This window comes from Centruroides sculpturatus, unplaced genomic scaffold, assembly GCF_000671375.1.
Source record: "Centruroides sculpturatus isolate CEXI.00-Female unplaced genomic scaffold, Cexi_2.0 scaffold490, whole genome shotgun sequence".
Classification (NCBI taxonomy): Eukaryota; Metazoa; Arthropoda; class Arachnida; order Scorpiones; family Buthidae; genus Centruroides; species Centruroides sculpturatus.
Window position 1 is genome coordinate 358,046 of NW_019384667.1, and position 13,200 is coordinate 371,245.

The 13,200-nt window shown below is 22.6% G+C and overlaps 1 protein-coding gene across 10 annotated transcripts in view; it reads left to right on the top strand.

Annotated features, from left to right (window-relative positions):
- Positions 1 to 13,200, top strand: part of LOC111626671 (AT-rich interactive domain-containing protein 1B-like) — a 162,764-nt gene that overhangs the window by 6,289 nt on the left and 143,275 nt on the right. Inside the window, exon 1 of one of the 10 annotated variants that reach the window (XM_023370146.1) lies at positions 12,815 to 12,835. The exons of the other annotated variants lie outside the window; for them this stretch is intronic. The gene's annotated coding sequence lies outside the window, so the exon portion shown is untranslated. Of the gene's footprint in view, positions 1 to 12,814; positions 12,836 to 13,200 lie in introns of those variants that run through there. 10 annotated transcript variants of the gene reach the window in all.

Sequence of the window (13,200 nt, forward strand, 5' to 3'; positions counted from 1 at the left end):
GTATCTACAATAGTCACACTTTACTACATTTATTTAATTTTTATGTTCTCCTACTAAGTACATATTTTGTTATTCAAAATATTTTTTAGATATTCTGAAAATCTATATTATTTAATAAATCAAATTATATGAGAAAACGTTTGCTTAAAAAGTTAAAGGGACTAAAGTTTTTAAGGGATATTAGCTCATTTTCATGTTTAATTCACATTAGTTGCTTGTAGATTGATGAAAAATAACTGAATTTTGATATTTTTATAAAATCACTTAAAAAGAATATAATTTAAAAACTTTACAAAAATAACATATATAAATGCCTCTGTGTATCATTTAGATCTATGTGCTATTATGAATAAGTTATCTTAACTTAAAAACTCATATGAGTTTTTAAAGATATAATGTAATTATACTTGTTTTTTTATTATCAATTAAGTAAATTAAATATATTATCTTCATTAGATTTTAAAACGGTTTTCTCTATAAGATAGGGATTATTTAATTGCTTGTGAACAGATGTTTGAATTTTGTTAATTAAACAACAAAATTTGGTCTAAAGGTAGGCCATCATTAACATCCTAATTTTTAATCTGGTATTAATTTGTAATTTTAATTAAATAATTTAGAAAATTTCTAGATCAACCTGGAATAGGATTTGATACCACAACTTTTGTTTACTGGTCAGATATATTACCAGTTATGCTGCTTGAACCTCTGTCCAATCTTTGTTTCTAGGCATTTGTTAATTTAAACTTTATTAACATACAGTCAGCAGATGACTGTGTTGACTAGGGATGTTGGCAGGGCAACAATTAGTTCACAAATAATCCATTGATTTAATTTATGATTAGCTATAGAATTTGGGCTTTGCTTATATGCATGTATGAATTTGCTTTTGGTAATTGTTTTTACTGATAATTTAGACGTTTTTTTCAATTGAAAATATAACAATGAGCGAAAGCCTTTTGTAACTCTTCCAGCATATAGTTTTATTAAAGAAAACCAATGTTTTCGGCCACTTTAGTGGTCTTTATATGGGGAAGTTCTTTTCAAACTTAGTAAAAAGTTCTATAACTAGATAAGGGCCACTAAAGTAGCCGTGAATGTTACTTATCTTTAATTAAAAATTTATTAATTACAATTAATCTTGCCATCCCTTATTACAATTCGTATCTGTATGAAATTCATTTGTTGTAGATAAACAGTGGAATAAAATCAAACAAAATTGAATTAGTTCATATACTATTTTTCACAAGGTGACTGTGCTTTGCTACTAAATACCATCAGATGAATATGAAAAATATGACCCAGCTGAACAAACTGATTTCTTGAGGATTGAATACACAAACACACATCCATTTCATGTGTATGTGGCATGAACTTTTGAAGATACTTTTATAACTTTAAAAGTTGTTTGTAAGATTTTTTTTATAAGATTTGTTCACTCTAAATCTTATTTTCTGTTTAATTAAACATAAAGGAGTGTAAATTCATTGATACGATTATGTATGATTGACTCATTGTGAATTTAAATATTAATTGAAATAAATAGAAGGATTATTGTTATTAAATTTCAATATTGTGAGCTCTTAATGGAGATTAAAATATTAATAAGGAATATTCTAAATATTCTTTATTAATTATAATCCTTATTAATTTATTATTAAACATTCTTTATTAATGCTATAATGATTCTGTTAAATAGTTGCCCTTTTGACTTTAGTTACATTTTTTTCATTGGTAACGGATTCATAGTTTTTTGTTTATTGATTAGTAAAGGATTAAAAGGAATAATTTATACTAAATTAAGAAAGGAATGCCTCGAGAATTTAATAAATTTAACAAATGCAAAATATTAAAGGTTAAACTTATAGATTTTTTAAGATATTTAAAGTATTTTTTGAAGCAATGTTTAATGTAAGAGTCTGTCATAAAACATTGAGCACAAGTCCTTATCAGATGACTCTATTTAATAATTTTAAAGTAAATAACTCAATAGCAAATTATATAAAAGTGTACAGAAAAACCTTTATTCTGTTGAACACTTTTCAGAACTGGTAAGTTTCATTTTCAGACCAATTGAACGTAACATTAAGAACAGCAATCAAGAATTATTTTGAAATTGAAATTTCTAACGTTTAGAAAATCAAACCACTCTGTCAGTTTTTACATACAGTAATTTGGGAACATTATATTAAAAAAACATAAAATAAAACTAAAACATTAAATTAAATGGACTTGTATTTTAATGTCTATTACATTAACATTATAAAAATATTTATATTTATTTTGAATTCATTACATTTTTGACTACACATCTGAAAATGATCTGAAGAATAGTTTTATATAAAAAAAAATTAACATTTAAGATCACATTCTTAATATTTTAAAGCTTAAATTCATATGTAAATAGTTCAAAACAAATTATTCAAAATGAATATATATATATATTTTATCAATAAAGTTATTTAGGACAAATTTTTATCAAAAATTTTCGAAAATAAATTTTGAATTAAATTTTTCATTTTTTTTTTAAGAAAATTTTACACTTTAAATTACAGCATGAAATTTTGATAAATATTGTACAGTATATCAAAAATTCAAAATGTGCACAAATAAGATTTGTAAGTATCCTATAAATCATTAAAAAATCTTTGATTATATCATAAATAGAAAAAAATCTTCAATATTTTAATAACCTGAATTTTTAAACAGACTTTTTTAGATAAAAATCCTCTCTCTGCGATTAACTGGAATAAATATTCCAGTTAAAAATTTTGACTTTTATTTATTGGTATTCATTGTTGATTTTTAACTGTGATAAAAAATAATGATGTATATTTGACAAAATGCATTTCATGAAAGTCTCATTTTAGTGTAGATTTTATATGTCATGTATTATTGGGAATTTAAGAAATGGTTTCTTAATATAATATAGTGGGATGTTAATGATACCAAGATGTTAGAAATATTTTCAATGATTCATTGATGTAACCTTGAATATAAATTGTTACATGGAGATAAGTTGAAACATTTTTCGTCGTAAAATATAATTCATTTCGTTAAAAGAGTTTTAAATAGTACGTAATTTGCATAGATTACAGTAAAGTAATTCTTTATTATATGACATTATAAATTTTGTATGTGTTTAGAATTTCAAATAGAGAAGAACTGTATAAAATATTTTTTATGCAATAGTATATGATATAAAGTAAAAAAAAGAACATATTAAAACATCATTTTAACAACAAAAGGAATTTTTTTTTTTTTGAAATATGCTAGTATTATTGACTTGTATAAACTTGTATTATATTATAATTTCTTGTGCTGCAATTAATTTTTATAAATATTGCATATAATTTAACATGGTGAACTGTTAGAAGGTTTATTTGATGACATTGAATTCAGAGTAATTTAAAATGTATTTTATTAAAATATAGACAATTTCAGATCTTCTGTACTTTATATATTCTGGTAGAAACATTTGTTTAGTTGTATATTTTACATATTATTTTATAATGGAATTAATTTCATTATAAGCATGTTAGAGATATAGTTATTCAGAAATATTTCTGTTGAAATAAATAGAATATTATATTCTTTGAATTTTTTCATTTCAGAGTTATTTTATGATAAGAATGATTACAAAACTAAAATTTACTTATTTATATTTTTTTTTTATGTAAGTTACTCAGAGTTATGTATTATAACAATAGGATAATAGAAGTTCATTTAAAGGCTACTCTCATTTGACTTTGATGACATTCTGCTAATAGTCCATTACAAATAAAACTAAAAGCTCAGATTAAAAAGAGAAAGCACACACGCATACACACACATACATTAAACATTTTTGAAAAACTTTCTCCATATCCTTAGATACTGTGTTTAAATGAGATCAGCACAAATTTAAAAATATTTTATTTAACAATATGTGTAATGCTCTGAATATTTGACATTCTGCATGAGTTTTATTTTATTTTTTAAAAGTTTTTTTTGAATATAGAAACTAACAGATTTCATAGAACATTGAAATGTAGAATGCAAAAAATGCTTAAAATTTAAAATAATTTAAATGTGTTCATGCAGAACATCAAAAATTTTATCATCTTGGTCACTAGAAGAATTACTGAATCAAATATTTTTTGAGTTGGACTTATTTACTTTTTGTTTAAATTTGGCATCTGAGAATGAGATGATGCTTCTTGAAACATATTTAATGTGTGTCTTTTTATGAATTTCAACCAGTTCAAATATCTCTGTAGAAGAACAAAAAGTTATTTTAGCTGAATTTGGAACAATTAAGTTTGTTACTTTTAAATAATTTGAATGATTCACTATATTAGTTTACCAAAGTCTAACTGTAATATGTAAACCAGACTTTGAAAATTTTAAATTGTTTGTAAATTTTGAACATTGTTCCTTTATAATGAATATTATGCTGTATACATTATTACATCCATTGATAATGGATTTAAATGTAGAAGTCAATATCTTTTATTTATTTTTTGTTTGAGTCATCTTGTTATCATTTGATTACGGGGTTATTTCCTTTCTTTAAATATATTCATTTTATTGAATAAGCTGTAGTCCTATTGCAACTCATTCAATAACTTATTTTACAAAAATAATTTAATTAGTTGAGGCTAGAAAAGTGTGATTAAATATTATAGTTCATAATTAATAAATTCCAAAAAGCAATGCTATTTTGATTCAGTATTGTTTTTAGTTTTTTGAGTACTTGTACATAAGATAAAATCATCAATGACTTAGAAACTTCTGAGAAAAACAATAAGCAAAAAACAACAATAAACATAAATAAATAAATTAATTAAATAATAAATTTGTACATAAAACTTTTATTAAATAATCATAAATTATTTATTTTCTTGAATAATGGACATAATGTTCTATATTAAATGAGTAGTGTAATAATTTGTTTTGGCTTTCCTAAGTAATAACACAGATAAGAAAATGATAAATATGAATATGCCTTTAAAGATAGGGGGATTCAAATTAGAAATCAGAATGTTAAAGAAGTGTATCTTAAATTCTAATACCATATTGATAAATTTATGACGATAATTAATTTTAAAATAATTATGCAATAAACATTTATTTTATTATGTTTGATATAGTTGTATTAAATTAGTTATATTGTTAAGTGTCTTTTATATGATAATTAGTTTCACATTGATTAGATAATGATAAGTTAATGTTGATATTATTATTATATATAACTTAATAATTTTACTAGAATATAATCATAATATTATGTTTATTTTCATGAAATGCATTTGTGATAATTATTATCTTAATAAAACTTTTGCAACTATCTGGTGGTGACTTGACATAATATTTCAAGTGTTTGTATCTGAAAATCTGATATATAAGCATTCACATCTTTTAGAAAATGATATTTTTGTTCTTTAAGTAATTGTTATATTTTAAAAGTAAGAATTAAATTTTAGTGGTTTTTAATATAAATATATATTGTGTAAAGACTTGAATGCACTAATAGAAATTTTAACAGAAAAATCAAAGGAAATATTTGAAATCTGAAAAAAATTGTGTGTATTATATAGAAGAAATACATATATTACATAATTTTCATTGTACAGTAGTAGTGATAGTATATTTTTGAGTAAGTTAGGAAGATAAGAATCAAATTGTATGCTGGATATTCTAGAAAAATAATACAAGTGAAAGTAAAGTAAAATAAAAAAAAAAGCAAAAAGGTTAAAGTGATAATTCAATTGAATTTTATGAAAGAATTTTCATTCTATGACTATAGTAGAACACTGATTATCTTAGGTAATGTTGACTGATGCCATCCTGGATAACTGAAAAATTGAATAAAACCCATTGCCATGGGCGTTTTAGAATAAAAATTATGAATATGAAAGATGTATGTGGTATATCACTTTTAAATTAAGTCTCCTTTTATACCTTTAGAAAATTTAATCATATCATTTTTTCATTATATTTTACATCATTTATTATACGGCTAATAAGTACAGTAGTCTTAATAATAAAAATGTGCAATGTTGCAGTTGTATTTTAATATGAATGATTTATCTCACATTAAAGATAAACAATAAAAGGTAACAGAAACAAATCATTTTGTAATACATGTTATCATTTTAAACTTTCTTTAATTAATGAATTACAGTAAAAGAATAGTAGTATATTCACTTATGGGTTTGCCTCAGATAATACAGAACCTTAGTTAATCACTACTGTATTACTTTTTTTCTAAATTGAAAGACTATTCAAAGATCATTTTCCAATTGCCAACTATTTAAAGCTGAAGATCATCTTTTCAATCTTTGCATGTAGCTGAAACAGTATTCATTTTTTATTCAGTTTTTATTTTAAGAATACAAATTAACTAACTTTAAATACAATACCAGAGAGCAAATTTATGTCATCATGTTTATCAACAATCTTTCTGCTATGTTATTTAATGCTCTATTTTTCATCTAGAGAATTTTATCTTTGATTCAGATGTATCTAGCCATGTAGTCACTACAGCATTTTTAACTTCAATGTAATCTTCTGATTCCATCTTTTTAAATTAAATATTCTATTTTCACCATAAAAAATTCTTTAGTCATTTTGTTAAAATTCTTCTTCTTTATTAAATATAGATAATAAACGAACAAAAAAATCTCCTAAAATACAAATTTCAGTACTGTACGCAGTTTATCTTGTATTTTGGAATTCTTTGATCTTAATTACAATTTTTCCATTATCTAATATTGGTAATTACAGTTATTAAATATATATAAAAATTACAAATTGCTTTAAGCATGTTAGAGATATAGTTATTCAGAAATATTTCTGTTGAAATAAATAGAATATTATATTCTTTGAATTTTTTCATTTCAGAGTTATTTTATGATAAGAATGATTACAAAACTAAAATTTACTTATTTATATTTTTTTTTTATGTAAGTTACTCAGAGTTATGTATTATAACAATAGGATAATAGAAGTTCATTTAAAGGCTACTCTCATTTGACTTTGATGACATTCTGCTAATAGTCCATTACAAATAAAACTAAAAGCTCAGATTAAAAAGAGAAAGCACACACGCATACACACACATACATTAAACATTTTTGAAAAACTTTCTCCATATCCTTAGATACTGTGTTTAAATGAGATCAGCACAAATTTAAAAATATTTTATTTAACAATATGTGTAATGCTCTGAATATTTGACATTCTGCATGAGTTTTATTTTATTTTTTAAAAGTTTTTTTTGAATATAGAAACTAACAGATTTCATAGAACATTGAAATGTAGAATGCAAAAAATGCTTAAAATTTAAAATAATTTAAATGTGTTCATGCAGAACATCAAAAATTTTATCATCTTGGTCACTAGAAGAATTACTAAATCAAATATTTTTTGAGTTGGACTTATTTACTTTTTGTTTAAATTTGGCATTTGAGAATGATGCTTCTTGAAACATATTTAATGTGTGTCTTTTTATGAATTTCAACCACTTCAAATATCTCTGTAGAAGAACAAAAAGTTATTTTAGCTGAATTTGGAACAATTAAGTTTGTTACATTTAAACAATTTGAATGATTCACTATATTAGTTTACCAAAGTCTAACTGTAATATGTAAACCAGACTTTGAAAATTTTAAATTGTTTGTAAATTTTGAACATTGTTCCTTTATAATGAATATTATGCTGTATACATTATTACATCCATTGATAATGGATTTAAATGTAGAAGTCAATATCTTTTATTTATTTTTTGTTTGAGTCATCTTGTTATCATTTGATTACGGGGTTATTTCCTTTCTTTAAATATATTCATTTTATTGAATAAGCTGTAGTCCTATTGCAACTCATTCAATAACTTATTTTACAAAAATAATTTAATTAGTTGAGGCTAGAAAAGTGTGATTAAATATTATAGTTCATAATTAATAAATTCCAAAAAGCAATGCTATTTTGATTCAGTATTGTTTTTAGTTTTTTGAGTACTTGTACATAAGATAAAATCATCAATGACTTAGAAACTTCTGAGAAAAACAATAAGCAAAAAACAACAATAAACATAAATAAATAAATTAATTAAATAATAAATTTGTACATAAAACTTTTATTAAATAATCATAAATTATTTATTTTCTTGAATAATNTATATATATATAAATTTTAATTAATTTATGTAGCAAAACTAATTTGTAATGATAAGAAGCCAAACAGAATTTAACTTACTGCTGCTTTTGAGGTCCTTGCCTTTGATGAGAAACCTCATCTTTGAAAGTAATCTAAAGATGAGATTCATGGACTTATTCCCTGCTCTGGACCGAAAGATCTGGCCCAGAGCAGAGTCATGAGTTTCAAAGATACTCATAGTTTATAATTGTAATTTTACAGGATTAAAAATGTGATAGAATATATGTATACAGCTAGCTAGCTCATAAGATTACAGACATACATAAATTTATATTTATGCATTATTCTTAAGATGCAGCTCTTACATTACTGAAAATTCTTTTCTGTGATTCTTAGGTTTTGTGAATTTACTATCTCTGATAAATTAAATATATAGTTTAAGTATGTGTGAATATACTGAGTATATTTGTATTCATAAATATATATGTTTATATTATAGATGTAATATATATTTTATATCAAAAACATTTGACACAGATGGATATTACATAAAATAAGTAATGGAAGATTTGTAGGAGCATTTTTATTACAAAATATTTTAAACAAAATTTTAAAATGTTTTTATTGATTATTTGTGCTTTTGTTAACTTAGCAATTGGGGATTACAAGTTATGGACAGTTTAGAGGAATTTGATATTGTTAAAATAAATAAAATTAGTGAATTACTATTATTATTTTCCACATTTAAAGTAAAATATGTTTAAATAAAACATTTATGATATGAAATTAAGTATATAAATTATACTAAATTCTTAACTAATTTCTTATAAGAACATTAATTTATCACATAAAAAGAATTGAAATTACTTGGTTTAAAAAAAAAAAACCTATAATTCAGTATTATTTCAAATGTGCAATTTAACATTTTACTCTGAATTTCTTTTGATGATTAATAGAGAGCACATTTCTATTTTTCATTGTAATTTATCACAATAAAATTTATTTTATAGATAATTGTCATTTACATTTAATTGTAGAAGCAAGTTGAAATATTGGATAACAGTAATTGGTCATTAAGAATCCATTAAGTCGTCATAATAAATTTTGAATATTAGACAAAAAAAGAAAAGAAAAGAAAAGAGATAATTTAGAATTTTCTCATTTTTTTTAAATAATGCTATAAAACAAACTGAGAAAATTGATATAAATTATTATTTGTTTCTGAATAGTAAGATAAGTTATTTATTGATATAGATACTTGTTACGTATTGAAATTAAACACACACAAATATTTAATTTTAGTAAAATTAATTAATTGTATGATGATTAATGAAAGTACTAACATTAGTTTATAAATTATTTTGAAGATTAAGCATTTAATTCTTAGTTTTTCTATGCATTTATCATAAATGTACCTTTTTCTGTTAAATTAAAAATAAAGATTTAGACTTATAATTTTTTGAAGTTTATTTGTCTATATTATTCAAAAATTGTTTTAATGGAACTTAAACATGAAAAATAAAACAAGCAAAATTCAAGTGATTTTCTTGCACTTTTTTTCTTGTTTGCTCTATTTAAAATGCTATGAATATGATTTTAAATACTCTCTAAAGAATAATAAACAAATTAGTTATTAAAGGTATTATCTTTCTTTGTCAAGAAAGACAATACCTTTTTAATAAAAGAAATGTTTTTGTTTAAAAACTTTGGTTTTAATATGAGAAATTCACTCTATTTTAATATGTTTTACATCATTTTTGATATGTTGATTGAATGATGTAAGTTGAGGAGTCAGATACCTGATGAAAAATATTTCTTTTATTAAAGATATTGGATTGCTTACTAAGTAATTATTTATCTATCAACATGTTGTTTACTTTTATGAGCTTTTAAAAGAATAATAATTTAATAAGTATATTACAGTAATACCCCGAACTTATGCAATAGGTAGAACCGAGCGATAACCGCGTAAGTTGAATTCATGTAAGTCAGGTTATAATTTTGCAATTTGTGTAAAATCCAAGCCGAGTGTATGTAAGCTAATAAATGTTCTTGCTATTCTTATCTCATCTTTTGATTCGTTCATGGTTACAAGAAATCACCACATAGAGTCTCTCAAGGCTCCGTACATATAACAAACTTAGAAATAAATAACACAAAATAAATTGTAGCAATGTGTCGATTCTGCAAGACACGTCCGAACATGTAAGCTGAACAATAGTGTGGGGGGAATGAGTAATCAAGAGTTGCGTGGCGCTCAAACAAAAGACGAATCGGCGAGATTTGAAAATCGCATAACTCCGGGTTCATGTAAGTCGAGGTATTACTGTATTTTCAAAGTATTGCTACTGAGCATTTTCAAATAAAGGATCAAATGTCTATTTAATTGATAGTTCATACAATATATGTATATTTTAGCTGTAATCTTTTAAGTACAAATTTAAATTTTGCTTTTAATGAATTTCGTATAACCTAGCTCATCTAATTATATTTTTGTTGATTATCAAATCAATTATGTCGACGTCTTATCAATTTTTAAAAATAGAATAATAAAAATAAATAAAAATTATCTTTATTTAAGATTCAACAATCAAACAATATCAGGAGATAGTTTTGAAGCTAGTCAGAACTTTTCATAGATTCTTTAACTGATTTATTAAATTTGGATAGCTTTTCAGTAATTAAATTTTTCACTTTTTTATGTTAAATCTATGTAGAAAGTATTTTTATTTGCCAGGAATTTTTTGTTAATTCGATTTTTTGAAATTGATCTGAATGAAATTTTTTTTTAACTTTTCTTATCAGAATATTTCACTTGGGAACAAATGTGAATGCATTTTGAATTTTATTGCTATCTGTTATGTTCTTAATTCAACAAAAAACAGTTCTCTTTGAAAAATAAATGTTGATAACACTTACTCGAAGACATATTCTAGAATTCTGCAATAGTATATATCAAAAGTTATTTATCAAATGCATATTTCATTGTACTTTACAATTTTTTGATGTGTTATCCTCATTCAATAAATTCATATGATTTTCTTTTACATTTTCATGCAGAGATGTAGCAAGATTGAAGATATTCAAATTGTAATATAACAAAAATCATTTTTTTTTTCTACAAAGATTTAGTTTTTTTATACTTATGCTTAAATAAATTTACCAAAGTAAATATATGTACAATAATAAATGATATAGCATTTAAAAATACTTATTGTGTATTTTGTAACATATTTATGTAAAATACTCTTTTTAAAGCATCTGTTAACTTGATATTATAAATTTTGGTAGAGAAAGTAAAGCATATAAAAGAATATTAGCATTGAAATGATATAAAATAATGCTATAAAAAAAAATTGACAACTTTTAACATTTAGAATGGTTAATTAGAATAAAAATTTGAAGTAAAATTTATTATTTTATTTACATTTTTTAAGATGTTTAAATTTCATTACCACGCTTAACGAAAATATAATTTTAAAAATGAATAGTAAACAGTTCTGTCTTGATAATAAATTTAACATTAATATAAATTTAGAAATATTATGTTAAATTTGATGAGAAGGTAATGATGCTATAAATTATATCGCTTGTAAATATTAAAATTTTAAATATTGGAGTAATTATTAACATGAACAAATACAGTTTATATAATGTTGTTGATCTTTTGTTATGAATGATGCTTATGAATTATTCATTAAATATGCATATTCTTGATTGCAATATTTTATCTTTTAACTTGGAAGCTTTTCTTTTGTGTTACAGTAAATAATATTGTTACTGCTTTATACTTTTATTGATTTTTATGATTGATCTGTTTAACTAAATGTTTGAGAACAATTTAATAATATAAGAAAATTAAAGTAATAGTTATTAGCAAATTGATCATTCAAACCACTTGTTAAATCACATTTAGAATTTAGTTTCATATCTGTCAATAAACTCTTTTAGTCTATATTGTATGAGGAACAATAGCTTGAACTATTTTTGGAATAGAATGAATCAGTTAGAATTATCTGATTGTTCAAATTTTGATTTATGTTTCATAAGTGTATAAAGAAGTAGAAGGAAAAATACATATGGATTTTTTTTACATTAGTTTCAAATGGAAAATTTTACATTGTAAGAATAATTGATATAATTTATTATTATTAATATCTTTGTAGTTGTGATTTAAAACAATAAAAATTAGCAATATTGTGATGAGAATTATTTTAAATAATTAATTAAATATTAAGAATTTTACCATTTTAATTGTTTTTCAAGGCATGAGCTGCAGCAATCAAATTAAAACAGAATTTGAATGTGCAGCAACTTTTACAATAGAAAATAATACTTTAAAATCATATTTTAAAAATTTGAAATAGTGTTTTTTTTTTTTTAATGAGATTTTGTTCATTATGACAATTTTTATTGAAATTTTTTAAATTTAAGCATTATTTTATTTTGTTTTAATAAATTTATTAATACAAATTAAATTATTTTATGTTACCTTGAATTTCGATTTATAAATTGCATACTCTTTTATGCAAATCACTAAGAAATATTTATTTTTTGTCCATTGTGTGTGGCAAATTGCAATAATCCTTTCATTATACAATGCAGTATATATTTCTAATTTTTCATAAATTATTAAATATGAACTAGCTCCTGGTGTGCATATAATTTAAGTAAAAATCTACTAAAAATTTAATCTGTAAGCATAAACATATAAATTAGAAATATTTCAAAAATGTAGTATTTTATATGTTAACAGTATCATAAAAACTGTAAAAGTTACTTTTTTGAAGCAGTATTTTTACTGTTAAGAATTTTTTTTTTTTATTGAACTGAAACATTTCTGGCACTATTGTGCCCATCTTCTGGAATATAAAAAATCTGTTCTGAACTTCTTAACACAAGTCACAACATTCTATGTATAGAAAACTGGCAAATAGATTTATATATATATTTCAAGATGGACCCTATAGAAACTAATTTATTTTTTCAAAAAAATACTTTGAATTTAATATATAAAAAAGATGTTTTTAATTACAAATAAATTATATATAAGTTTGTTAA